This window comes from Opisthocomus hoazin, chromosome 7, assembly GCF_030867145.1.
Source record: "Opisthocomus hoazin isolate bOpiHoa1 chromosome 7, bOpiHoa1.hap1, whole genome shotgun sequence".
NCBI lineage: Eukaryota > Metazoa > Chordata > Aves > Opisthocomiformes > Opisthocomidae > Opisthocomus > Opisthocomus hoazin.
The window spans coordinates 12,042,873-12,069,187 of record NC_134420.1 but is presented as its reverse complement, the minus strand read 5'-3'; the positions used below and the strand labels follow the sequence as shown (position 1 = coordinate 12,069,187).

General features: G+C 40.0%; 1 long non-coding RNA gene across 2 annotated transcripts in view; it reads right to left on the bottom strand.

Annotated features, from left to right (window-relative positions):
- LOC142362100 (uncharacterized) overlaps window positions 1-25,665 on the bottom strand; it is a 107,192-nt gene extending 81,527 nt beyond the window's left edge. The window contains exon 1 of one of the 2 annotated variants that reach the window (XR_012764671.1): window positions 25,547-25,665. This is a non-coding gene — a long non-coding RNA (uncharacterized LOC142362100). The remainder of the gene's footprint in view (window positions 1-25,546) is intronic. The other variant, XR_012764670.1, reaches the window with a different exon arrangement.
- Between the last annotated feature and the right edge of the window lie 650 nt (window positions 25,666-26,315).

Below are 26,315 nucleotides of genomic sequence, written 5' to 3'. Positions count from 1 at the left end.
GCAGCTACGCTACAGGAATGGATTCCCTGGAAATCAAAACACAGCAGGGGAAGATGCCAGAAGCAGAAGTGGTATCTACAAACATGCAGAGGAAAGTATGCAGTCAGGAACCATTTGATGGTACTTTATTATAGCTGCTTCTCTTAATTCATGGACATTGTCTGGATTTATCTGGCCTCTTCTACTTCAGGTGGGGAAAAGTCTTCATGATGTGAAATCCTAGCAGGTTTTCCTTGAAGCAGACAGATTTTCATGCAATTATGCTCTATGACAGTCCTTTTGGGGATCACACAGAGCATAATATTGTTTATTTTCACATAGAATAATTATAACATCTTTGCTTATTCTCTCCCTTTTGTGCCTTAACTCCCTATAGTTTTCATTTACATTCACCATTCCACGACCATTCTGTTTTTCTCTTCTTTCCATTTCCATCAATTTTGTGATTCCCATTCCCACCCTCTTGCCTCTTACCCATATTTTCTAATTCATCATTCCTTAACAATTCATGTATCACTTAGCTACCCTATTTCTTCTATTCCAAACTGTTCTTCTGATTTTCCTCCATGCCCTGTTTCTAGTACCCTTTGTCTCTGAATAGCTCTACTTCCGCCCTTCACTTTCCGAAATATCTGTCCACTTAAGCTTGCTATTGATAATGACGGAAACTAACAAATACACCCTTTCATACTTGGTGCAAGAAACAAATACCCTTTTCTCCTCTGACTACTCCTTCCATGTGCACCTACTGCTGAGCACTCCTGGTGCAAATACTCCAAGTCATTTCTGCTTTTCGACTTTTACTCTTGCACAGGGACTTGAGAAAGAAACAAAGAAACAACTGCCCCTAGGACATGGTAAGGCACATTCTTTTTTTAGCCTACTTCAACTGACACGTTAGGACACTGTCAGATGTTTTATCTCACTTTTGTCACCTACAAGAAAATCAATTGCAAGTATCTTTCAGTGACAGGTATTTTTATCATCTAGGACTTCTGCAACAGCCGAACCATAAACAATTAAACCATGGCATTCAAATGTACAACTTCTATTCCTACTCCAAATCTGCTGAGAACCCTCCTGCGATTCCTTAATAGTTGTTTTCACATAGGCCTGCACACAAACTGAGCAAAAGAATCTGCCCAAAACAATCTGCTAGTATGGAGTCCTAAATGGCCTATGTCAATTTTGGGATGTTAAGACTTCTTTCAGTTAAGTTTACATTTTAAAGATTGAAAGCTTCCTAAATCTTCCTGTTTCTTTACACCTTTACCCAGATTCCTAACATTCTCAAAAAACCCCACTTTTATCCATCATGTATTCCCATATATTCTGTCCACTCTTTCCATGCAGACACTTCTGCCTTCATCCTGCCTTTCTCCTGGTTGCATTTTTATCTGCAAACTCTTCTATGACTTTTAATTTACCTTTTTTGTTGTTCTAAGACCCTTCACCTTCTTCTCCATCATCTGCCAATTTACTGTTATTCACAGTTGATCTCTTCTTCCTTCTGTTTTATACGTCATCTTCCACTATGCAACTGAATGTATGTATCTGCAATCTTTCACGTCTCAAGTGTGATGAATTATACATACTTAATATATAATTTTATGACATATAATTTTAATATATAAAATATCATGTATAACCTTCAAATGATGTCTCTTTTTATGGCTCTGACACAGAAAGGTATGTACCATAAAGAAGTTAGTCTGTTAGGAAGGCTTAATGCTGCTGTATCAAATAACATCTCATATTTCCTCAAAAGCTCTTCCACAGCCTTCTGTTTTGCTTAATTTGCTATGGATTATTCCCAGATAAATAGCCCAAAGTTCTGAGAACTTAATAAAGACAATTTACTTTATACAAGTTCTTCTGAAGTAAACAAGCCAAACTGTTACTCAGAGCATTTTACCCTGCTTTCCTCTGTTAAAACAATCTCCTGTTGTATCTGAAAACAGGTTTTGAAGTAGCCTATGTCGTAAATAAATATCAAGTCCTTTGCTTGAGCAAATCACAAAATTTTACTCTCAGGACAGCTCTCCTTTCAACTCTCTTGAATTAGAATCTTTTATATGATTTAGATTTTTTTTTACATTAACAGCCTGTCCTTAAACACACTTTACCTTAATACTACTGCTTTTACGTTTTACTTATTCTCCTCAACCTCCAAATGATGGAACATTACCAAATTTCTTCTTAGTAATATTGCATAAAGCATAAAAAATATTTATTGTGCTAATTTCCAGGTAAACCAATATAATAGACAATGCTTAGGACTAGGTAACATGTATTGTAGTCACCACATATATTGCTATTAAAAATTTATATATACCAAATGGAACAGATACTAATCTCAAACATGCCAATATAAAATCTCTGCAACCAATAGTTCATGTTTTTCTGACATTTTTCTGCTTCAAGTTTATTCCACATCTATTCTAGCAGAAAGGGGAATCTGGTACAAAGACTTCTAATAAATCCTTTCCTTTATTAGTAGAAAATTTGCTATTCACAGTACAACATATGTCCCTTCAATTATGTTTCTGAGCAGAAGTATTAATGACATTTTGGCCACATGTCTACTTAGCCATTTCAGAGTAAGTTTTCTTTTGACACATTTGCATTACATAATGGTCGGAAACTTTTAATAAAAGTTTGGGGTGTCAATACATCTTATTTGCAGTAAAATAAAAGCCAAATGGCATCCAATGGCTTTGACTCATATTCAGCTACTGAAAAGCATTTTTATGAACATTAAAACATAACGTATTCTTTTGAAGAATCTATTTTCTAATGGTGTATCCTTATCAGGATATGAACCAACTGAAATTTAAATGTTCATCTCTGCCTATCTTTGTAATGCCAGCATAAATCCTTAACATGCAGAAGTAAAATTGGACAGGAATTTGAAGCAGAACATTTCAGTGTTTCTGAGTGAGAAGCAACTTTTGATAATCTCGTCACATTCAACAGTATCTTTGCAAATTCTTTCATGACTGAGGTGAGGTATTGAACAAGGAGATGCTTCTAGCTTTTTGTATGTTACTTCTGATAATTTTTAGTCAATCAACATGGCTTTCAAGAGTGGCAAACAACTACAAAGCTATCCTATGAAAATTGCATATGGGGATCATAATATAATCTTGGTTGAATATTATTCTAGGACTGCAAATAAACAGGCCATACTAAAAATGAGAATAAACCCAAAATTCAGCATCTCATTAAACCATTTGAGATGCATATCATCTTTGTTACATGCTTCTTTATTATGTTGTCTGAATACTTAGAGGGAATAACATTATCTCCTTTCTTTCTTTCTGTGCTTTGTATTAAGCATGTGTGAAAAGCACTGACCTTCAAGTCCTTAAAAATAAAATCTTCTATTTGTTTGTGGGTCAAGTAGACACAAATGCTTATGGAATTAACACACGTGATAAAAGCTACATCATCAAAGTTCAGTTTTTGTCTTACAAGTGCCACTATAGAGGTTAAGAGTACCTGATTCACCAGCATTTTTCAAGCATGCATCTAAACAGCCCTGAAAAACCTAGTAAAAGCCAAACAGATTTTAAATGTTTTCTCAAAAAAGCAAATGTACTTAAACATGTACATCGATACTTCTAGAATAAATGATCACACATATGGTCACTGCTGATTAAAACAGTGAGATCCATTTACAACAAGAACTCTCATCCACTAGGAAGAGGAAAAATTCCTTTGATGTAGTCTACTAAAAAAATATGTTCTGACTTCTAATGGTGTGGGTTAGATTTGATTGTGATCAATATTGCTTTTCATCACCAATAACCTCAATTATTTAGCTTCCTTAAACAATCTCTCTTAATTTTCTGCTGCAGGCTAGCCCTGGAATTATCTTCCTCTTTAAAGCAGAATGACTTTCAATCTCCTTCGAAAGCAGATAAGGCCAGACTTATTCTACTGCCAGGATGAGTGAGTGAGGAGGCAGGCAGCAGTGGGCTTATGGAGAATATCACAAGCGTTATGTGACCAGGAGGTTAGATTCACACTCTCTCTCTTTTTTAACCAAAGAGAGTTAGAATGATGGAGGTATGCTGACCTGCAGGAGCCAAAACAACTTGCTGTGTTTGAACCTACTTTTCTCTCACACATTGCTATCCATGTGTTCCAGTACAGTTCTTACAACATGCCAGAAGATACATTAAAGCGGAGACACCAGCCTCTATTGGTGATACCATCAGTGAAGATACCATCACGTACATTTCTTCTATTTACTTAGACTCTGTGCTGGGGTAGAAAGGAAAGAGCAGAATTCAGCATTCTTTATCACACAAGGGAGTGACTTCATTCTCTTACTATCATTTATATCCATGGCTTTCTTCCTTCAGCAATTCTAGAATATGTGTTCAAATTCACAAAAGTAAATTATGCTAATGGTAAATTAGTGTTTGGGAGGCTGTACATCACTGAAGCTTAGCAGAACTGCACCAGTAAAAGTCTCTAGGTATACTGAAGAAGAAATTCAATTCATACATTCCAGTTTGGCAAAGTATAAAGATATGAATCATAATTTAGTCGAACAACTTGGGCTTTTAGAAAGTTATACTTGCAGACTAAACCTACCTTAGTCCTAGAAGCTCACACTAAGTGACTACCTCTCAGTAAAACTGTATCTTCGCATGTTGGATTTTGAGAAATTAAAAGAAAGGCAAACTTGTGTGTGTGTGTGTGCTTAGCATAAAATCTTCAAGAAAATGAAAATACAAGACTTCAAATCTTTTTTTTGTTAAAGTGTTATAACATACCACCCAGTATTTCCTTGAAATAATAACCATTGCTAGTCACGATAGCAAAATATATTTCCTTCAGTAATCATGGAAAATGCTTTCCTGACTTAAGAATGAAAATGGTCTTGTTAGTATTTTTGCCAAGTGGAACATCTGAACAGAGGTATAAAATGGCCATATGAATGAGAAAATATTATCCTTCAGCTCATAACTCCTGTCATAAAACCAGCATCACAGGCAAAATGATAATTAAAATAAATAATATGTATCTATATTCTTGGGAAGCTCAACTGCATTCAAGACAGCACAGTGAGGATTCTTGTGTTTCCAAACTTTTTATTCCTTATGGGTAAGGCCAAACTGGTAGACCTGTTTTTAGAATCAGAAATAAACTTGACCTAATTACTTTAGAAGTCAATTAGTGCTGCCGTGAAATCAAGTACAGGGATTGCCCGGAGGTAACCGAAAGTTGATACTTCTAATGGTTCAAACAGCAGCTCTTTCATTATTCCTGATTATTTGTATAGGGAACAAAATACAATAAAATGAAAACCTACTTTATTCACCTTTCTTATTTGCTGTTCCTATCTCCTTACAGGACTTACCCTAAAATTCTGAAAGCCATTGACTTCAGAAGGATCAAGCCTTTAAAGAATAAAAGTACTCAGTGGACAGGAAGAAAAATATATATGAATCTGAAATTAAAATCCCTGTAAGATATTTCTGCTTAGTGCAACTGAAACAATCAGTTTCCAGGTTTGCAGCTGAAGTCTCAGAAATGCAACTACAGTACTAACCAGAGTCACTATGTAATGACAAAGAATCAATATAATTATATAGTTTCAATGCAATTCACAAAACTCATTACAGTCCTGGTAATTTATTGTCATCACAAAGCTGAAAACATAGCAGCAGATGAATGAAACTCCTCCAGTCCTACGTTCAGATAACACAAATGAACACATCTGTCAGAGGTTCTCTCACATACTGGATAAAATGGAAATATTAAAAACTTCAAGACATCCTGAATGGTGCAGGCAATTATATTCCCTGAAGCAATGCTGCCATCTTGCGAGGGAAATGCTTAAACCAAAGTTTTAGTTTTCTAGATTTATCCTAAGTGACTGGGGGTTTATGAGACACAGAGGTAAGGAAACTACACAGATGTGAACTGGACATTTGCTCTCCCTCCACATAAGTAGGTCTTTGTCTGAAAACATAATGGAGATGATAAGCAATACTGTCCAAGAACTAAGAATTCTTAAGTAAGCTCTTTTCAACATTGCAGCAGTAGATACAAAACTAAGTGAACTTGCATTTCAGCTGAAAATGAAAGCAAAGGAACTACAGACAGTCCATGCCAAAAGTTGGTGAATTCCACTTGCTTTCTTTCAGCTTTCACTATGCAGCTGGTATCTTCTACTGCCGGATTGAAAAATTCAAGCAATTGAAAAAAATGGATTTTGCAAGGTCAGATATTTAACTCAGTCCTCAAAGTTACGTACATTCTTCTTTGACATTAGGGATGAAGGGGCAGGGTGCAGTTTAAGGGAAGAAAGTCTCTTCTTAAGTCATTGACCAAACAGCAGGACATTGCATGCAGAGAGATGTTTGTGTTTTCTCACCAGGAAGTCAGGAGTGTGTAATAACGTCCTTCCTCTATATTCTATCTCTAATTCTAACATAATATTTTATATTTCTCTAATTCTCTATCTTCTAATTCTAATGTGCTCACAGAGATTTCAAGACAAGAACTATGACCACCTACAGTTGGATTGAATTTAATAGCATGGGCTAAAGAAACACCAATTGCTATTAAATCTAGAGTGAATTTTTTGACAATGTTAATACAGCTGAAAATGCCACTTTAACTAGTGTTACACACCCTCAGCAGGAATCTGTTTTAAAAACAAATGAGGTAGCTTTAATAAAATCAGTATATTCTGACTTTACCTTTGTCAATGGAATATTTCAGTCTTCTATTTCCATGTTTAAAATGTGTAATGAAGAAAATAAAATTTTTAAATGTTTCATTTTATCAAAGTGAAAGTAAGAAAAAAATTCATAGCATTAAAATGACTATATGCCATAGACTCTGCACGCATATTCAACTTTCACCCAAAAATACTGAAAATCTCCTAAAATTAATTTTATTAGCTTGCCTAAAGATTTCCTGTGTTGCTAGGAAAAAATAACCTGCTCTTCCTGGTTGCAAAAACCATGTCTTCCTGCAAACTCCTCACATCAGAAACAGCTTCATGCTATTTGGGTTTACAGTTGTAGCTATAGACAGTAATCTCTCCACTCTCCCAATATGTAAATTTGTTATAAGATATTACAAGGAGTTATTAAAATAATTCCTTGCAGGTGTTACTAAAATGAAGCTGTTACTTACCAGTTGAAGCAACTGGCTCGTAGGCAGGACTACGGTTTCCACCACTGATGCATAATGTTATGTTAGATTTTATTCTTGCCCTGTCACAATCTATTACAGCTCTGGGTCTTCATTTATTCCTGTGAAAAATAGTACAAAACACTATCTTGCTATGCGTATTTGAGTAACACAGCTGTTTACACAAATGTAAAAAGTTTTGGTATCTCTGAAGGAAAGGCACTACAGCCTCAGTTACCAGACATTTTGGCACTTACTGACTGAAAACTAGGTGTAACGTTTATTAGCTTGCATCACCACTCCAGCATGCATCATGTGAGCTAAGAACACCTTTTTCTATTTCCCTGCTCCTGCAGAAGGAAAGGCAGAGGAGGGAAAATGCTACACTAGGCTTCCCAAAGAAGAATTCTTCACCCAGAAACTGTAAACCAGAAAATCTGGCCCTATATAATTAGAAAATGTTTTTGTTGTTTGAATTAGCTGCAGGATCTGCTCTTAGTAATTACTTGGAAGTATATTGAATCAAGAGACTTATTCTACCCGCTTCTCTGTAAAACACATTGCATTCTATTCACTACAACAATGCCCCTAATTTTTTTAATTCAATATTCTTGAGCTGTCTGGAGTCTCTAAACTCTGTACTCATTTATTCAATCTGAAACCACTGCCTAAAACAAATTGTGTTTAAGGAGAGATTAGAGTATGCTCTCTATCTCCTCTCTCTGCAAAGCTGTCTTGGATTCATGGTAATAGCCTCTGAATACTTTGATGCTCTGCATCACCATTTTACTTCCTGTAAATATGAATGCTTCTGCCCTAAGAAAAGAGCGGGTATGGGGAGAGAGGAAGGATGATGTGACAAGCATGCATGAGCTTACCTACATTTGCAAACAAAACCTGCTCATTGTATTTCCTCATAGTGGTTATCCAGCTGACAATTCTGTATTTTTTACTTTACTGGAGTCTGAGAGCTCTTTAAAAAATGGACTTAGGAGACGTATGTATTTCACTTGCAAAGCAACCTTACATTGTCAGCCTTGACCACGTCCCTTTACAGTTAAGAGGCTTTGGTTTTAATGTGTTTTATCTGTGTATGTCACCTCTGAATGTTAGTCTGCCCTCACATATTTTGCCTCTCCTACACATCTGACCTTACTTTGCTTACTTGAATCTACTAAAAAAATCAGAAGCATTAGAACTGTGGGGTACAGAGGACATATTTGCATGGGTGAGATGTTTTATAAAGCATAAGATTTCTGTTACACTACACAAATTCACATACCTTCTACTGAGAATCCCAACTTTAAAAGTGGTCGGGATCTGCAGGCGGCCTTCAAAGGAAGGAATAATTGCAGTAGGAACTTAGTAATAGAGGCTATTAAATGAGGAGGAATTTAAGAAATAAATTTAAAGCTAATGATCTAATACATAGGATTTGACTCTTCCCATTTTTTGCAGATATTCTGTTGATACAGAAGGACACATTAAGAAAATAAATATACCTATTACACTACAGTCCAAACTAAGAGTGTCAGTGCTTCGCTACCTTTATAGTTAGATCCATTTTATAACAGTCCAAGACGTGGCTCCTGATATAACTACACTGTGATTCCTACAAACAATGAAAAGTCATAAAGCTTATCTAACTGATCAGCTAAGAACACCTCCAAAGTCGGAAAATGCCCAGCAGAGGAATCAGTTAGTAGAGTCTGGGTGTCATTATGCCCCTCATCCCACCTCTGCAGCCTTCGGTTTACTGTCAGCCCCAAGAAAACAGCCTCCTAGAAGCGCCATTAAAAGCTCTTACAACCTGGAAGACCCAAACTCTGCTCCAAACAGTGCCAGAAGTTTGGGCACCAGAACAACAACTGAGAAGTCTGAGTCCCTCGGCTCCTCTCAGCTGATCTGAGCTTCCTGCATGAATTCCCATGGTGGAACCACCTTTTTATTGGCAAGCAGTGAAAATTCACAACTCTATTTGAAGTGAAAAGGGGCTGAAAAGGCTAAGCTACTTCCAGTGTTATAAGATCCTACTTCTATTATTTTTTTCTTCAAAGCTTTTTTTTGTTTGTTTGTTTGTTTGTTTTCATTCATCTTTTGAATGAGTGTCCATTATGGCTGTATGGTCATTGAGGAGATCTACAAAAGCATCTACAGGCTGACTTCAGCCAAATATCCAGCACACCTGCAGTGAAAAGCAGCTATCAACAGTCTCCGAATCCATCACGACTATTCAGATTTTAACTGGCTGAATTTTATTCTAACTGGACTTCTTTATTCTCAGCAAAATGAAAAATCACTTTCTGAAACTGGAGAAATTCTTACCACAAAACTGTTTAGCAAGAGAATGTTTTGAAGTATTTTTAGGTAATGTCATTCAGCAACTTAAATATCCATCTAATTTAAGATATAGTTCCTTGCTCATCCAAAACCATGACTGAATATGACACATCTTATTCCAACAGATTCAGAGTGCATTTTGAGAACATTGTAGTAAGAATTTTCCATACATCTATTATCTGACATATTGTGCATGTTGAAATTATTTTTATCCATTTATAAGAGAATGGTAAGGAATGCAGAATTCTAAGAAGAATCTCCATGAGAGTATCTGAAAAGAAATTATTTCCCGAATCAAAAGCTAAGGATTCTGATCTATTCAGGGTATAGTTGGTCCTCCCTGAAAGAATTAAGTTATAATATCAAGTATTTCACCTTGCAGGTACAGTTTAATGTATTGCAAACATCAATTAAGGAATGACTACTTACCTAAACTGAGCTTTTTAAAGAGATCTTTTCTGACAGATCCCTTGAGCGTGTCCACAATTGTTAATGCTACACACAACCAGTATCACTGCCAAAAAGAACGTTATTTGCCCAAAATGAGATTTAAGAAAAGTAACACGCACTAAAGAAAGTACAAAGAAAAGTTAAAAAAACAGAAGACAATTTATATTTTTGACCACCAGGTTGCTCAACAACATTTATTCCCAGAATAAATGACCTTCACTTCACAGAATCACAGAATCACAGAATAGTAGGGGTTGGAAGAGACCTCTGTGGGTCATCTAGTCCAACCCTCCTGCCGAAGCAGGGTCACCTACAGCAGGCCGCACAGGAACCCGTCCAGGCGGGTCTTGAATATCTCCAGAGAAGGACACTCCACAACCTCCCTGGGCAGCCTGTTCCAGTGCTCCGTCACCCTCAGAGGGAAGAAGTTCCTCCTCATGTTCAGACGGAACTTCCTGTGCCTCAGTTTGTGCCCATTGCCCCTTGTCCTGTCACTGGGCACCACTGAAAAGAGCTTGGCCCCATCCTCCTGACACCCACCCTCCAGATATTTGTAGGCATTTATAAGGTCCCCTCGCAGCCTTCTCTTCTTCAGGCTGAATAAGCCCAGTTCCCTCAACCTGTCCTCGTAGGGGAGATGCTCCAGTCCCCTCATCATCCTCGTAGCCCTGCGCTGGACTCTCTCCAGTAGCTCCCCATCTTTCTTGAACTGGGGAGCCCAGAACTGGACACAGTACTCCAGATGAGGCCTCACCAGGGCACTGTAGAGGGGAAGGAGAACCTCCCTCCTCCTGCTAGCCACACTCTTCTTGATGCACCCCAGGATCCCATTGGCTTTCTTGGCAGCCAGGGCACACTGCTGGCTCATGGTTAACCTGTTCTCCACCAGGACACCCAGGTCCCTCTCCGCAGAGCTGCTCTCCAGCAGGTCCACCCCAAGCCTGGACTGGTGCATGAGGTTGTTCCTCCCCAGGTGCAGGACCCTGCACTTGCCCTTGTTGAACCTCATCAGGTTCCTTTCTGCCCAGCTTTCCAGCCTGTCCAGGTCACGCTGAATGGCAGCACAGCCTTCTGGTGTATCTACCACACCTCCCAGTTTGGTGTCGTCAGCAAACTTGCTGAGGGTACATTCTAACTCTTCATCCAGGTCGTTGATGAAGAAGTTAAACAAGACTGGGCCCAGTACTGACCCCTGGGGGACACCACTTGTCACCAGCCTCCAACTAGACTCAGCGCCGCTGATGACAACCCTCTGAGTTCTGCCATTCAGCCAGTTCTCTATCCACTTCACCGACCACTCATCCAGCCCACACTTCCTCAGCTTCCCTAGGAGGATATCATGGGAGACTGTGTCGAAAGCCTTGCTGAAGTCTAGGTAGACAACATCCACGTCTCTCCCTTCGACTACCCAGCCAGTCATGTCATCGTAGAAAGCTATCAGATTGGTCAGGCATGATTTCCCTTTGGTGAATCCATGCTGACTACTCCTGATAACCTTCTTTTCTTCCACTTGCTTCATGATGGCCTCCAGGATAAGCTGCTCCATCACCTTTCCCGGGATGGAGGTGAGGCTGACCGGCCTGTAGTTCCCTGGGTCCTCCTTCTTGCCCTTTTTGAAGATTGGAGTGACATTGGCCTTTCTCCAGTCCTCGGGCACCTCTCCTGTCCTCCAGGACTTCTCAAAGATAATGGAGAGTGGCTCAGCAATGACATCCGCCAGCTCCCTCAGCACTCGTGGGTGCATTCCATCGGGGCCCATGGATTTGTGGATGTCCAGATCGCTTAAGCGATCCCTCACACAGTCCTCCTCAACCAAGGGAAAGTCGTCCTCTTGGTAGGCTTCTTCTTTTACCTCCGGGGCTTGGGATTCCTGAGGGCCAGTCTTAGCACTGAAGACTGAAGCAAAGAAGGCATTCAGTAGCTCTGCCTTCTCTGCATCCTCCGTCACCAGGACACCCGCCTCATTCAGCAGCGGCCCCACGTTGTCCCTAGCCTTCCTTTTGCTGCTGATGTAGTTGAAGAAGCCCTTCTTGTTGTTTTTGACATCCCTTGCCAGCTTCAACTCCAGGTGAGCCTTGGCCTTCCTCGTTGCATCCCTGCATGCTCTCACCACATTTCTGTACTCTTCCCAAGTGGCCTGCCCCTCTTTCCACATTCCATGGACACTTGAACTATTCTTTATACTTTAGCCTTGTACTGCGTATTGAACTACTTTCTCTTTATGCATTTCTCCTTTGGGTACCATTCCTAGCTGCAGCAAATACTTCTGCAAAGCAAGTAAATGTTTTGAGTACACACAGCAAAATAATCACAGAGGAGCCAAAAACTGTTGAAAGGTTTTACCGCAGAAGCAAAGCAAAAAGGAATCCCACATTACTTTGAATTTTGGGGAACATAGGATATCACTTGCAGAACTTCTCTATAACATTAGGGAATCTGCAGATAGTGCAACCCATCCAACAGAAGGTCTGCAGAACAAATCAGTGGTGCTGAGGACTTTGCATCCAGAGACTACATGCATTTGAAGAGACTGCTTGACAAACTGAGCCAAGCAACAGTAAACAGTCATACCTAGGAGATTTACTGTGAAAGCACATTCCTGATCTGAACTAAAATGTACCTGTATCTGGCCAGTCCCACCAAAATTAGGTGGAAACATGTAAGTGACCTCACGTTGAAGAGACCGTCTGGATGGCCCTTTGCTTTTAACTGAGATCTCATCCTTCTGACTGTTCACTTCAAAGTGCTACCAAATTAACTGCAAAGTCTCTATACAAAAACAAGCTATAAATAAGCAGTCTCTTCCATAAGGTTGGAGCAACAAGCTTTTGAGGAACAGCTTAATGACTACGTACAAAAATTATCAGAGGAATAAATAATTAAAGAATTAAAGTTATTAAACTTATTACAGAAATATCTAAACATCCAAATTCCAGTATGTTACGTGCTAACTGAACAAAGGAAGAATTTCTACTCTGAATTTCAATGTTGCTACAGAAGAAACATAAAATACTATCTCTACATAAGAACAAAAGTAGATCAAAAATAGCAAGCAGATAAGTTGCAGAGTGGAAGCAAGTAAAAGTGTAGAAATGCAAGAATGACAGCACCTTTTCTGCATCTTGATAGTAACTTTCCCAAATTTAAAAATGTCTTTTCTTGCCTTCTCTATTTCCCACGTTATCGTCATCTTACCTGTTTATTTAGGAACGTTTCTGCCATCAGTATTTAACCAAATCTGTTTATACTCAACTTGTTAACAAGTCTCACTTTCACTGTTGTCAATAAAGGACGTTAACCCCTTACGAATTGAACACAGTGCCTTTAATACCTTACCCTTTCTTGAATATTTATTTGCACTTTCAAAACCAGTATCACAGAATCATGGAATGGAAGGGGTCAGAAGGGACCTCTGTGGGTCATCTAGTCCAACCCTCCTGCCGAAGCAGGGTCACCTACAGCAGGCTGCATGGGACCTCATCCAGGTGGGGCTTGAATACCTCCAGAGAAGCAGACTCCACAACCTCCCTGGGCAGCTTGTTCCAGTGCTCCGTCACCCTCAGAGGGAAGAAGTTCTTCCTCGTGTTCAGCTGGAACTTCCTGTGCTTCAGTTTGTGCCCATTGCCCCTTGTCCTGTCGCTGGGCACCACTGAAAAGAGTTTGGCCCCATCCTCCTGACACCCACCCTTCAGATACTTCTAAGCATTTATTAGGTCCCCTCAGCCTTCTCTTCTTCAGGCTAAACAAGCCCAGCTCCCTCAGCCTTTCCTTATAGGACAGAGGCTCCAGTCCCCTCACCATCTTCGTAGCCCTCCGCTGGACTCTCTCCAGTAGCTCCCCATCTTTCTTGAACTGGGGAGCCCAGAACTGGACAGAGTACTCCAGATGGAGCCTCACTGGGGCAGTGTAGGGGCAATGAGAACCTCGCTCGACCTGCTGGCCACACTCTTCTTGATGCACCCCAGGATCCCATTGGCCTTCTTGGCATCCAGGGCACACTGCTGGCTCATGGTCAACTTGTCATCCACCAGCACTCCCAGGACCCTCTCCACAGAGCTGCTCTTCAGCAGGTCCACCCCAAGCCTGTACTGCTGCATGGGGTTGTTTCTCCTCAGGTGCAGGACCCTGCACTTGCCTTTGTTGAACCTCATCAGGTTCCTCTCTGCCCAACTCTCCAGCCTGTCCAGGTCTGGCTGAATGGCAGCACAGCCTTCTGGTGTATCAGCCACTCCTCCCAGTTTTGTGTCATCAGCCAACTTGCTGAGGGTACACTCTTAATTCTTCATCCAGGTGATGAATAAGCTGAACAAGACTGGGCCCAGTACTGACCCCTGAGGGACACCACTAGTTACCAGCCTCCAACTAGACTCAGCGCCGCTGATGACAACCCTCTGAGCTCTGCCATTCAGCCAGTTCTCAATCCACCTCATTGACCACTCATCCAGACCACACTTCCTGAGCTTCCCTAGGAGGATATTATGGGAGACTGTGTCGAAAGCCTTGCTGAAGTTGAGGGAGACAACATCCACTGCTCTCCCCTCCTCTACCCAGCCAGTCATGCCATCGTAGAAAGCTATCACATTGGTCAGGCATGATTTTCCCTTGGTGAATCCATGTTGACTACTCCTGATAACCTTCTCTTCATCCACTTGCTTGATGAGGACCTCTAGAATGAGCTGCTCCATCATCTTTCCCGGGATGGAGGTGAGGCTGACCGGCCTGTAGTTCCCTGGGTCCTCCTTCTTGCCCTTTTTGAAGATTGGAGTGACATTGGCTTTCCTCCAGTCCTCAGACACCTCTCCTGTCCTCCAGGACCTTTCAAAGATGACGGAGAGTGGCTCAGCAATGACATCTGCCAACTCCCTCAGCACTCATGGGTGCATTCCATCGGAGCCCATGGATTTGTGGGTGTCCAGATTGCTTAAGTGATCTCTCACACAATCCTCCTCGACCAAGGGAACGTCATCCTCTCTGCAGGCTTCCTCTCTTACCTCCAGGGCCTGGGATGCCCAACAGCTAGCCTTTGCAGTAAAGGCTGAAGCAAAGGAGGCATTCAGTAACTCTGCCTTCTCTGCATCCTCTGTCACCAGGACACCCACCTCATTCAGCAGTGGCCCCACATTTTCCCTAGTCTTCCGTTTGCTGCTGATGTAGTTGAAGAAGCCCTTCTTGTTGTCTGTGACATACCTTGCCAGATTCAATTCCAGTAGTGAGACTAGAAAACATAAGTGCCTTACTATCTGAATAAAGAGGTCTTCAGACTATGAAAAGTAAAGCACGTTGAGTAATTCACTAAGACCTAGAAAAGAGAGTGCAAAGTTAACAGAAGAGCAACTTACCACTGTTCTTTTGGACCTATGCCTTAAGTATTTAAGAAGGTTACATCTGAAGAGTAACAAAAAAAAAGGGTGGTACAGATTGCTAGACGAAGAATGATTGTGTTCCCTGCATAGAAATGAAACACTGAATTTCAAATTAATATAGAGCTCTGTAGAAAACATCCGAGTAGCAGTAAATAAGAGCCTTATTTAATTAGCTCCAATGTTTAAATCAAAAGCTAGTATGATTTTTTTAAATGAAAAAGAAAATAATTAGCCACAAAAATAAAAGATTAACAAGACAATTAAAATTCTTTTATAATACCTTTGTTACTTTTGGACTAGTGTTAAATTATTTTTTTAAATAGTAAGAACACAGAGCATTTCATTCTTATACTTCACACTCCTTTAAGTTTGCTAGACCTAAACCCAACAAAGTTTCATTTAGTTCAACTTTCTGCCTCTCTTATTCTCCTTCCCCAAAGTCAAAATACTGCTAACACCACAGAAGGACAGACTTGCCAGGTATTCCTTGAAAATAACAAAAATAAGTGTCTAAATACAACCTATGGTAAGTTATTCTAGGACTTCAAAGATACCCAAGATGCACACATGATGTGGTACCACGGACAATTCCTACAGTATCATAAAAGAACAGCATAAAGGTTTTTCTATAGTGCTGACAAAATCCCTCCCTGTTTAGTTGACCTTTCTTTGCAATTACAGAACTTAACATTAATATTGAAATCAGAACTTAACATTAATATTGAAATGTGGTCACTGAACTTCAGTTATTTAGCCAAGAACCTAATTAAACTATTCCCATCTCAGAAATTATGAAAAGGTATATTCTTACAACACAACTGGCTGATGATGTGGAATGGAGCACAGAGGTCTCTGGACATTATTGTGCAGAAAGCTTGGGGAGAATACAGACCTCAGTAAGGTAAATCAAGCATTCTTTATCTCTACTAGAGGTGTAATAATGTCAATATAAGAGCATACTTCTTTCCAGCCCACTCACTACATTCTACTATACTGAAATAATAATTCGTCCTTAACAACCTCCCGTGAATCCATGTAAATACATTCCATTTAGTTTGCTCAGCAGTGGAACAACAAGGATGTTTTAGCCTTATTAAATTCCTGGTGGTTTCTCTCCCTTCCCTCCCCCCCCTCCCGGTTTTCTGGCACTGGATTCATGCATGGTGTTCTAGAAAACTCAGCATCTGAATCATCTTTCACGGTAAAGAAACAACATTAATTAAGCAGTATCTCAACATAGCGTACCTCATTAAATATCTCTGACTTGGTGAAATCATGATTTTCCTTTTCCTATGAAAACGCTACACCTACAGGAGGATGTTTAGTGGATCCAAACATTTACATATGCTTCAAAAAAAATGTAACCCCATCACCAGTAGCTTCTAATGAGGAAAGCACTCCTGTATATCACCACTTCTTCTAATTCTGGAAGGCAAACTTAGGTCTGATACTGTAAGTAAGCAAAAACAAAGACTCTCTAAAACTCATTTGGGAATTTCAGAAAGCAAGCAGTCTTTTTTATGACGCCGGACATACAGGGGATATTTCCTCCTAGCGTGAATATCACATATTGTAGCAGGCATTCTTTTATTCAATTTCTTATCAATGTTTCAGCCCATGGGGCAGTTCCACGCTGCCGAATGGTTACATCATTTACATAGCACTTGGTCAGCATTTTCACACTGCGCATGTTCAGTGAGGAAGGGTCTGGGGGTCTCTTCTCCAGGGGGTGTGATTTTTAGTATTATAATGAAGGACAAATTACTTTCAGACACTACTTCTTTGCCAAAATCAGCTAAAACCAACCAGGTGTTAACAAGCATGCTTCTCACAGTGTTCTTATCTCCTTCAAGGGCAGTTCCCTTGATCTAAAGGCTCCTTTTGTTCACCTTCTTGGCAGCTTGAAGGCAAATGTCTAGTTACTGTTTGAGTAAGTTTGCAGATCTTTCCTTACTTCACAGAAGTGGCTAAGGCTGCAGAACTGAGAAAGATCTCCGTTTGCACTGCACACTCACTTGTTGAGGAATTTGTCTTCCCAATCTCACTACCATACTGCATGACAAACCTGACTTTCTTCATCACAGGTTTCTTTGTCCAAAGACCCCATAGAAAACTGCAGAATACCTCTACAGCATAGGGGAAGAGGTAGGAGGGTTTTTTTGGGGAGGCAGGGCGGGGAAAGGGTTTCAACTACCTTTTTCTATTAAAGTTTTGTTTACAAAGCAACACTGGCAAAAACAACTTCTGGATTCGTGCCCCTGTACTCGGCATTGGTGAGGCCACACCTGGAGTACTGGGTTCAGTTTTGGGCCCCTCACTACAAGAAAGACATTGAGGTGCTGGAGTATGTCCAGAGAAGGGCAACGAGGCTGGTGAGGGGTCTAGAGAACAAGTCTTATGAGGAGCAGCTGAGGGAGCTGGGGCTGTTTAGTCTGGAGAAGAGGAGGCTGAAGGGGGACCTTATTGCTCTCTACAATTACCTTAAAGGAGGTTATAGTGAGGTGGGTATTGGTCTCTCCTCCCAGGTAACTAGCAATAGGACAAGAGGCAATCGTCTCAAGCTGTGTCAGGGGAGGTTTAGATTAGATATTAGGAAAAATTTCTTTACTGAAAGGGTAGTCAGACATTGGAATAGGCTGCTTTGGGAGGTGGTGGAGTCACCATCCCTGGAAGTGTTCAAAAAATGTGTAGCTGCGGCACTTCGGGATATGGTTTAGTAGGCATGGTGGTGTTGGGTGGATGGTTGGACTTGATGATCTTAGAGGTCTTTTCCAACCTATGATTCTATGAAAACTACTTCATATTGCTTCAGTTTTCAAAGTCATATGACAAGCTCCCTTGTCCTTCAGGTTTCCTTCACCAAATTCCAGGCCCGAGCTTTAACTTTTCATCTCCAGTGCTGCTAGACTAGATGACAAAAGAGACACTGTACTGACAGTACAGCTGTTTATTCCAGTGGCATTGGCTACTAGTAAACAACCAACAGAGATGGCTTTATGCAATCTCCTGCTCTTCTCAAATCTCGCTCTGATTCCACCACCAAAACAGCTCGCAGCAGAATCAGGAACCTCCTGTTTGCAAGGTGTCTGACACCTAGAGCTGCCTCTGTGATTCATGACATCAGGTTTAGTTTTCTCAGCAACAAGACTGTTTTGATAAAGCAAGGAGGCAGAGATGGTTTTGCTCGACTTCAATATTAAAGTCTAATATGAATATTAATGTTTTAGCATTTTTATAATATAGTAGATTTTCTTTTCAAAAACTTTCTTAATTATCACTATCTACTGCAGTACCAGGAAGTAGCTTTATTGCTTTTGCCTTCTTTCCTATAAAGACTCATGGAGAAGTATTTTGGTTCTTCCCAGAATCTCATTGGATACAGAAACAAAAAAACAAACAAACAAACAAAAAAAAGGCAGATGGACTGTATCATGCTTGTTCTTTTAAAGATGTTTATTCCTTTTATGATCAGCATCACAGCTACCCATGCATCCAGGTTCTCTTTTATTTTATAGAGATTAGATCCAAAGTTTTTGGATTTGCCTTTCACTTTGCCATTTCCTTTTCTGGAGGGTTCTCTATCATCAAGCTAAACTTCAAATTTACATAAAACAACCAAGTTTAGGTCTTTCTTTTGGGTTTCACTGGGACAGGTTAGGAAAAGAGAAAAGTCTTGAAATTAATGTGGAAAAAATCTAGTATATACAGTAACTTGCAAAATTTTAAGTGTCGTGAATTACATCATACAAAGTCTAATGTTCACATGCAGCTATGTCATACTGTTCCCATACCTGAAATTTCCATATTCTTTTCACATGCTTTCTGATGATATAATGTTAACTAAGCACAAGGAAACATTGTTAATATGATGTAAGAGCATACCATTAAAATAAAAACATGCACACCCGGAGAGATGTTAATCTACTCACATCAAGCCTCTTAGGACATTGATAGAGTAAGGTCTAATTGTGCTTTCAAGAAAATCTTAAGTTGTTGTTTGGTTTTTTTAGAAAAGATTAAAACACGTTACAAATTGAAAGAAACAAAAGGACATCATGCTGCAGTTAACATTTCACAACAGGATTCTAACATCTAGCTTCTTTCAATGTATAGATATGTCTAGTTTACAGTACAAAAGACTGCGAGTTACTCTAAGTTTTAAAAAACAGTGATTTCCTTGTCTGAGTTCAAAATAGCAGCACTCATCCATACTGTAATTATCTCAGGATTGGCATATTTGATACAAATCACAAAGTCAAGATATTTCAGCTATGACCGACCATATTTGCTAAGTAGCTAATGTTAATAAATAAAAACTAGCATATACTAAGTAACAGCACTTCCTCCTTAAAAATGTAAGAAAATGCAAAATAGCTAATGAAATTTAAAACAAAAATTATAAGTCTCATCTATTTCCAAGATTTAAGGCTGCAGCAACACCCAGATACATTAAACATCTTATATATTTAACAATAACAATTACAGTACTCAAGCAAATACTCGTGGGAACAACAGGGCCAAGCAACATAAGAATGTATTAAAAATCATACTTCTCGTGTCTCAAGACTTCATACAGATGAAGTCAGTACTGCATAAGAAACACTGGCTTGTTTTTTTTTACTTTGTATCTAGCTCTATTTCTGCCTGTGAACATCCCACAAGTTATCATAGTTTTAACAAGATTTCTTCATACTGCATATTAGTACCAAACTAACTCTGTGACTTAATATCTTACCTGTTTTACAACATAACATTGCCTAGAAAAGAGTCATTAAGCAATCCAAGTGCATTGGGTGGCATCACTCTCAGTCACATGAAATAGCCAGTGCAGCACAAGTGACCACTAATCACTCTGAAATTTCCCAAACTATTCACTTCCATTGGAGATTAAAAACAAAATAGCCTGTCCCTTTAATTCTTACTGCTTTCACTTCTTCCCCTTCTTCAAATTAAAAAAAAAAACCTGAGCTAGTTACTTCATCCTAAGTTAATGCCATGGTTTTAGCGGACAAAGAACCAGAATCCAACCAGCAGTGAGGCTTTGAGAATGTTTCTTACACCAGGAACTTCTTATTTGCAAAAATTTAATCACAAAAACATCTTCAAAACTCTTTTTATTCATTTTAACATGGGAATTCTTGGTTTGATTAACTGTACTAAAAGTTGCCATTTTGATTTTCAAAAGAGGCACCACAAAATTGCTATTGCTGCTGAGGAATGCACAAAAGGACGCTAAAGATTCTGTTAAATCTAGTTTGGCTGTATAGAAGTGTGGCAATCAAAAAGGATAATAGTCCTTGTATGTGACTGCAGGCAATAACTACCATGCCACAGCTGCCAAGAACATGAATAGTTTTATGAGGTAGTTAAAGCTTCATTAACCTCTTCATGCCTGAAATATGTATACTACATTAGTGCCACCCTGAATAAATTCAAAGACATGAAAATAAATAACATGGGAATACAAGAAGCAAATTAAAAAAAGACAGGCCACTAGTTTCAGCCTGTCTTTGTAAAAGTCTGGGAACAGCAAGAACAGGAAGAGGCTGAAGGAGCAGCAATAAAATAGGGAAGACTAGAGTGAAGGATGGTCAGGGTATTAGCAAAAATTTTGCAGTTAGAAAAATATGTTATGGTCAGGCTTTTATTTTTCCTAGAATTCAGCAGCCAGAACAGACAAAAACCCTAAAAGAGAAATATGACTGACTTGATTATCTTTGTTTGTAACTTCTTGGGCAGTTTTGATGACAACCCCCTGACAATCTGAGGCTTGCACTTTCCCCACTTCAGAAACCCTCCAAGACTTAAAAAAAAAAAAAAAAAAAAAAAAAATGCACTACAACCCAGACCTTGGATACAAAACAGGACGGGGGGCTTTATTGTATATGCAGGTTTTCCTGTGCAAAGAAGTAAACCTAGAACATCAAAAAGTTCATGGATGCTTTTGGCTCACTCTTATCCTGGTAGACAGCATTCCCAAGTCTGGAATTTGGTTTCCCATAAGTATTTTTGTTACTGGTGGTATTAGAAGCATAGTTCTATATGCCTGCTAGTATTTAAAATTGGTTTGGGCTGCATAATGTAAATCTTTTGTTACCACAAGGAACACAAAAGCAGTATATATGCAAAGCCATAGGGCATGAATGGCACACATTTCCAGCACAAGGAAGGGCATAGATTAACGCCATATGTAAAACACTGTGGTAAATACTACAGCACCCAACCTAATACCATATCTACGAGCCTGGCATTGAGACCCTTCTAACTCACACATCCCTGCATCTCAGGGATGCACCCTACATTACTAACCAGCCAAACAAAAAACCCCAATGAGCCTTCTTCCTTTAATACTGCCATTTAAAGAACCCTCTGCTGAAGAGCTAAATCTCTTGATTTGGAGCCAGTCCAAATGATCTGGAATTTATCTCTAGTTATCTGGGCATCTCTGGCAGACATGCTTACATCTAACAGGCCCAATTAACAAGCCTGGTTTAAATCACAGATGATAGGCAAAGGGGTATGCATCTAACTTATAACAGCTGGTACAATTAATTGCAAAGAAGCAACACTATAAAAAGAAATTTTCTTCTTGCGCTAACAGCAGATAGGAGATTCAAATTAGCATAAATGTGCACACAAAGTTCTGTAGCCAAGCCTTCTGACCAAAATGTTGAGGAAACACACCCACTCTCCAGAGGCATCTTCTCACAAAGGCAACGACAAGCAAGGACAGTAGTTATGAATATTTTCTAATTGTTTTTCCCATGTTAATTCAGTTCAACCAACAGATGAATTCCAAACATTCAAAAAAGTCAAGTAAAAAAACCTTAAAATTGAGATACATGTGAACAAAATTGTTTTTTTTTTAGAAACTACGTTCTTCCTTCAGACTCTCACTACCTAGCGCTTTGCCTTAATCTTTCACCTAGAAGGAACACGACCAGTTCCACAGGATTACTTTATCAATGCAGACCCCACTGACAGGGACAACTCTGACAGGCTACTTACAGTGAGGTCTGAATACAAAACACAACAGTTACGAGCCAGTAGCATTTACTTATACATGACCCACGCAAAACAGGAGACAACTTGCTGGGAGATTTCAAAGGGCATTTTACCAATGTCAGGATACTCTGTACACAAGTCCCTGCCCAGCCTGACTCGCACTGTGTCCACACTGACATTCCTTGCATTGGCCCTGTGACAGCATTCCCCCTGCCAGAGCTCCAGTGCTGGCAGCTGCTCTAGACTAGCAGCTGACATTTCAAATGCTATGCAAGACCTCTGGTAGCTCCCTTTGCTGCTTCCAAAGGTAAAGCTATATTAATTCATGCAAGAAAGAGCTTAGCAACCCCCATGGTAGGCTAGCCCTTAAAGCCCAAGAAAGCTGCAGATGTTCAAGGGACAGCCTACTGCAAAACGAGGACAAGGTTGAGCTTTAAGAACCACAGTGCCAGCAGCAGGTTTTAGACAAGGCCTCCTAACAGCTATGCACACCCTACCTAAAAGCTACTTTAGCCATGTCTCACTGTAGGACAATCTGAGCCCCTACCATTGTGGGGACACAGTGTTTGCTATGCAGACTGCACAGGCAGGAAGCTACAGGGCTGCACACATGGCCCTCCTGTGATGGACGGGATGGAGCCCTGGCACAAGGAATGACCACAGATGAAAAGCAACTCCCCTCCCCCTAGCGATCCTAAACCAGTTATAAAATAACACAGCCCACCCCAGAAGTCCTCAAAATACAAAGTTTCTCCCATCACCAGGGGAAAAAAATTACTGGTGAGGGCACAGAGCAAAGCAGAAAGAGCAGTGTCAAGCACTGTCAGTAAGCAGCATTCACAGAGAAACGGGAAGAGAGGTGACAGCCCCCTCCTGCTTTCTGCCCCCATAGAGAAGGCTGGCAGGTCTCTGCTCCTGGGCAGTGCTGAGAGGTCAAAGGCAGACCACACCACAAGGCCGCCCAGGGCACAGGCCCTGCTGCAGGTACTGCCCCTGCGCTCAAACACATGAGACAGCACATTCAAAAGATGCCAAGTGCTGCGTTTCCTTCCCTCCCTCCCCTCAGTGAGCTACCACTTTACACTGATGATCATGACACCTTACAAAGAAAACGTGAAGAAAACACGTTTCATCCAGTGGGAGGCCACCTAGGCTTTTAAACCTGGGATGAAGGAATGTTTCCTATGTGCTAGGGCTTGCTGTGGCTGGGAAACCACTTCCTGCTTGCCCAAAGAGCAGTATAATTAGCACTTGCTTGTAATATTAAACGTCACCAGATTTAATCTGAACAGTCACTGGGAAGCCCTAATGCAAACCTGAACTATTTAACTCCCCTGGACAGCTATAAATACTTTGAGTGTCCATACTGAGAGCAGGCCCACGTGAAGCTAAGCTACTCCGTTATTTTTGCACATTACATAGACCTATCTAGTGCTGCCTTTGCACTCTTACAGTGACTCTCCAAGAGCAATTCCTCATGTGTGCTAAGTGTTAAGTCAATGTTTTTAAATATACTGGCTATGCCCCTGTGAGCTTTTTTTGAACCTCTGAAATAACTGAACCACTTTGGTGACTGATATTACCATCATGGTATGTGTTCTAGGCAACTCTCCTTTCTTCTTGCTTTCCCACACATAATAAGCCTTTGCTATGTTGCTGTGCAGATACATGCCTTCCCCCCCGCCACCCCCCAGCCTTAGAGCCCATATTCCACAGAAAGGATGTATTCAGTATGCTCTACTAGTCTGCACATTTAAAAAGAAAGCAGATTTCCAAGCTACTGCACACATTTTAGGTAGAAGAGTTACAGTCTAGCCTTGAGCCTAAGCCAGCAAACTCTATGCGAGATTTGCTTGGATCTCACAAACTCTACATGATACCAGCCCACATCTGTTTCCAAACTCTCACCGCAGGAGGTGGAAGTCGGCCTGCTAGTGCGTGTGTTTTACTCCCAGCGAAACCAGGAAGGTTTTGACAAGTGCATCAAGAGGTCAACCACTTTGGAACTGTGTTTTGTTTAGACTACTAATGCTAGAAACTGCTCTGTAGCTTTAAGTACACAATGTTGATAATCGTAAATCAAGCTGATACAAGAATGCACAGTGTTAATAAAGGAAACCATGGTCCTGCAAAATTCTCTCCAGGGTTTCTATTTCTCTTTACAACCGTAATTTCAGGTTCAAACCCATTTGGGAATTCATACATAAGATTAATACTATCATGGAAAAGAAAACTAACTTCTTAAACTAGTATCTGAACACTCAGTGTCTTGAAACCAGAGTAAGAAGATACTCTTTAACAAAAAATCAATGAATCTTGGCTTCCGATTTATAATTAATTAAAATAATTCCCCACTGGTTTTGGTTAAAAAGGTCTTGGCATGAATTACAGTGTCAGAGGACAGAAAAGCACTTACATGCTCATAAAGATTATAGTAGAAAACACTATTTGAGAACAGCAGAACATAATGTTTAGCACTCAATGTAAAACTGAGGTTTTCTTCCTAATCTCGTGAAGCTTAACTTCAGAGGGCTGCTTACCTACCTACTAGACCTACAAGACTATTTACTACAATGGTCTTTCTAAAGTGAAAGAATACTTTTTCCATAGTAAATCTCCCATTTAAAGCCTTAATTTCCCACAGCAGTCTCAACTCTTAGAAAATAATTTTTTTATTTCCTAAAATTCTGCATACGCTTCTTTAGATATGGAAGACTATAATCTCTTTTTTTAAGATACAGATCATAGAAAATTATTTAATTATTCCTTACCTTTCAATTAATACTTTGATTCCAGCACTTAACATGTTCAAGAAACAGTCCAAAATGCTAAAATATAAAAGCCCCTTTCTAACAACAGTTACAGAAGAATTGAAGAGTGTTGCCTTTTTAAAGAACTCAGTTTGATTTTTAGCCTTTTATTGGCCTGCCACGTATTTAGGGAGCTAAGATGAAAGAAATGGGAACCCAGCAAAAAGCATCTTTAAAGATGCAGAATTCTGTAACTCCCTTCTTCACCTTGTACTAATTCTCCCCTGTTCTCTCCTCACCCTACCATTGCTCCACCCACATAAGGGCCAATTTTACTGATTTTTTTTTTCCTTATCTCAGGCTCTGAATGGTGCAGTCAGTAGGCTGCAGATTTTCAGAGAAGATTTTCAGATAAATGCTTCAAAACTTCCTGTGCAATCCTGGAAAAGTTATTTGAGGCTCAAACAGCAAACTCACCAGCAGTGCAATGAACTCCTGGATTGTGATATCCTGAACTTTCACACAGCTTGTCTTCTATCAGCAGACGTTGACTTGCCAAAGATTGGAAAGGGGAGAGGCCTTCAGCTGTTTTTTCTTAAAAGTGCTGACACTGCAGAAGAGCTCTAAAAGAACACTGCATCAGCATTGGCTGCATTTCTACCGCTGGTAAACACAGAATGGCTATGTCATTTTGATATTCATTAGCAACTTGGCCAGGGTTGTAAATTTCAGGTTTGGAGGGTTTTTGGGGGGTTTGGTTTTGGTGGGGTTTTTTTTTTGTGGTTTTGTTAATTTGTTTTGCTTTTTAATAGAACAACACAGAAGAAAACAAGCACTGCAATGCTGGCTCTACACATCAGACCACCAATCTCACAAACAGTAGATGGATCTCCCACCAACAACCTAACTCAAAAGTCAAAATTGAAGTGTTTCAGAGAATCAATCCCAAATCAATGGTATTAGTCTATACAATCCTCTTTACATAGGCTTTCTATTTCAAACAGGTAGGATAATATTACTTCAGGAAAGACAACATCAGTTTGTATTCTGGCATTTACCTGTTTTCTTAAGATTTTGCACCCCTGGAGGTCTTAGCACACAACTATACATAGGAAAGAGCCACGTGGCAGCACTCCATCCATTTAGTTTTCAAAAATTCTTTCATTATTTATCAAATCGTGGATACGTGTGTTGGGACAAGGGTGCGTGAATTCTTACAGAGAAGGAGAAATGATTAAAGCATGAA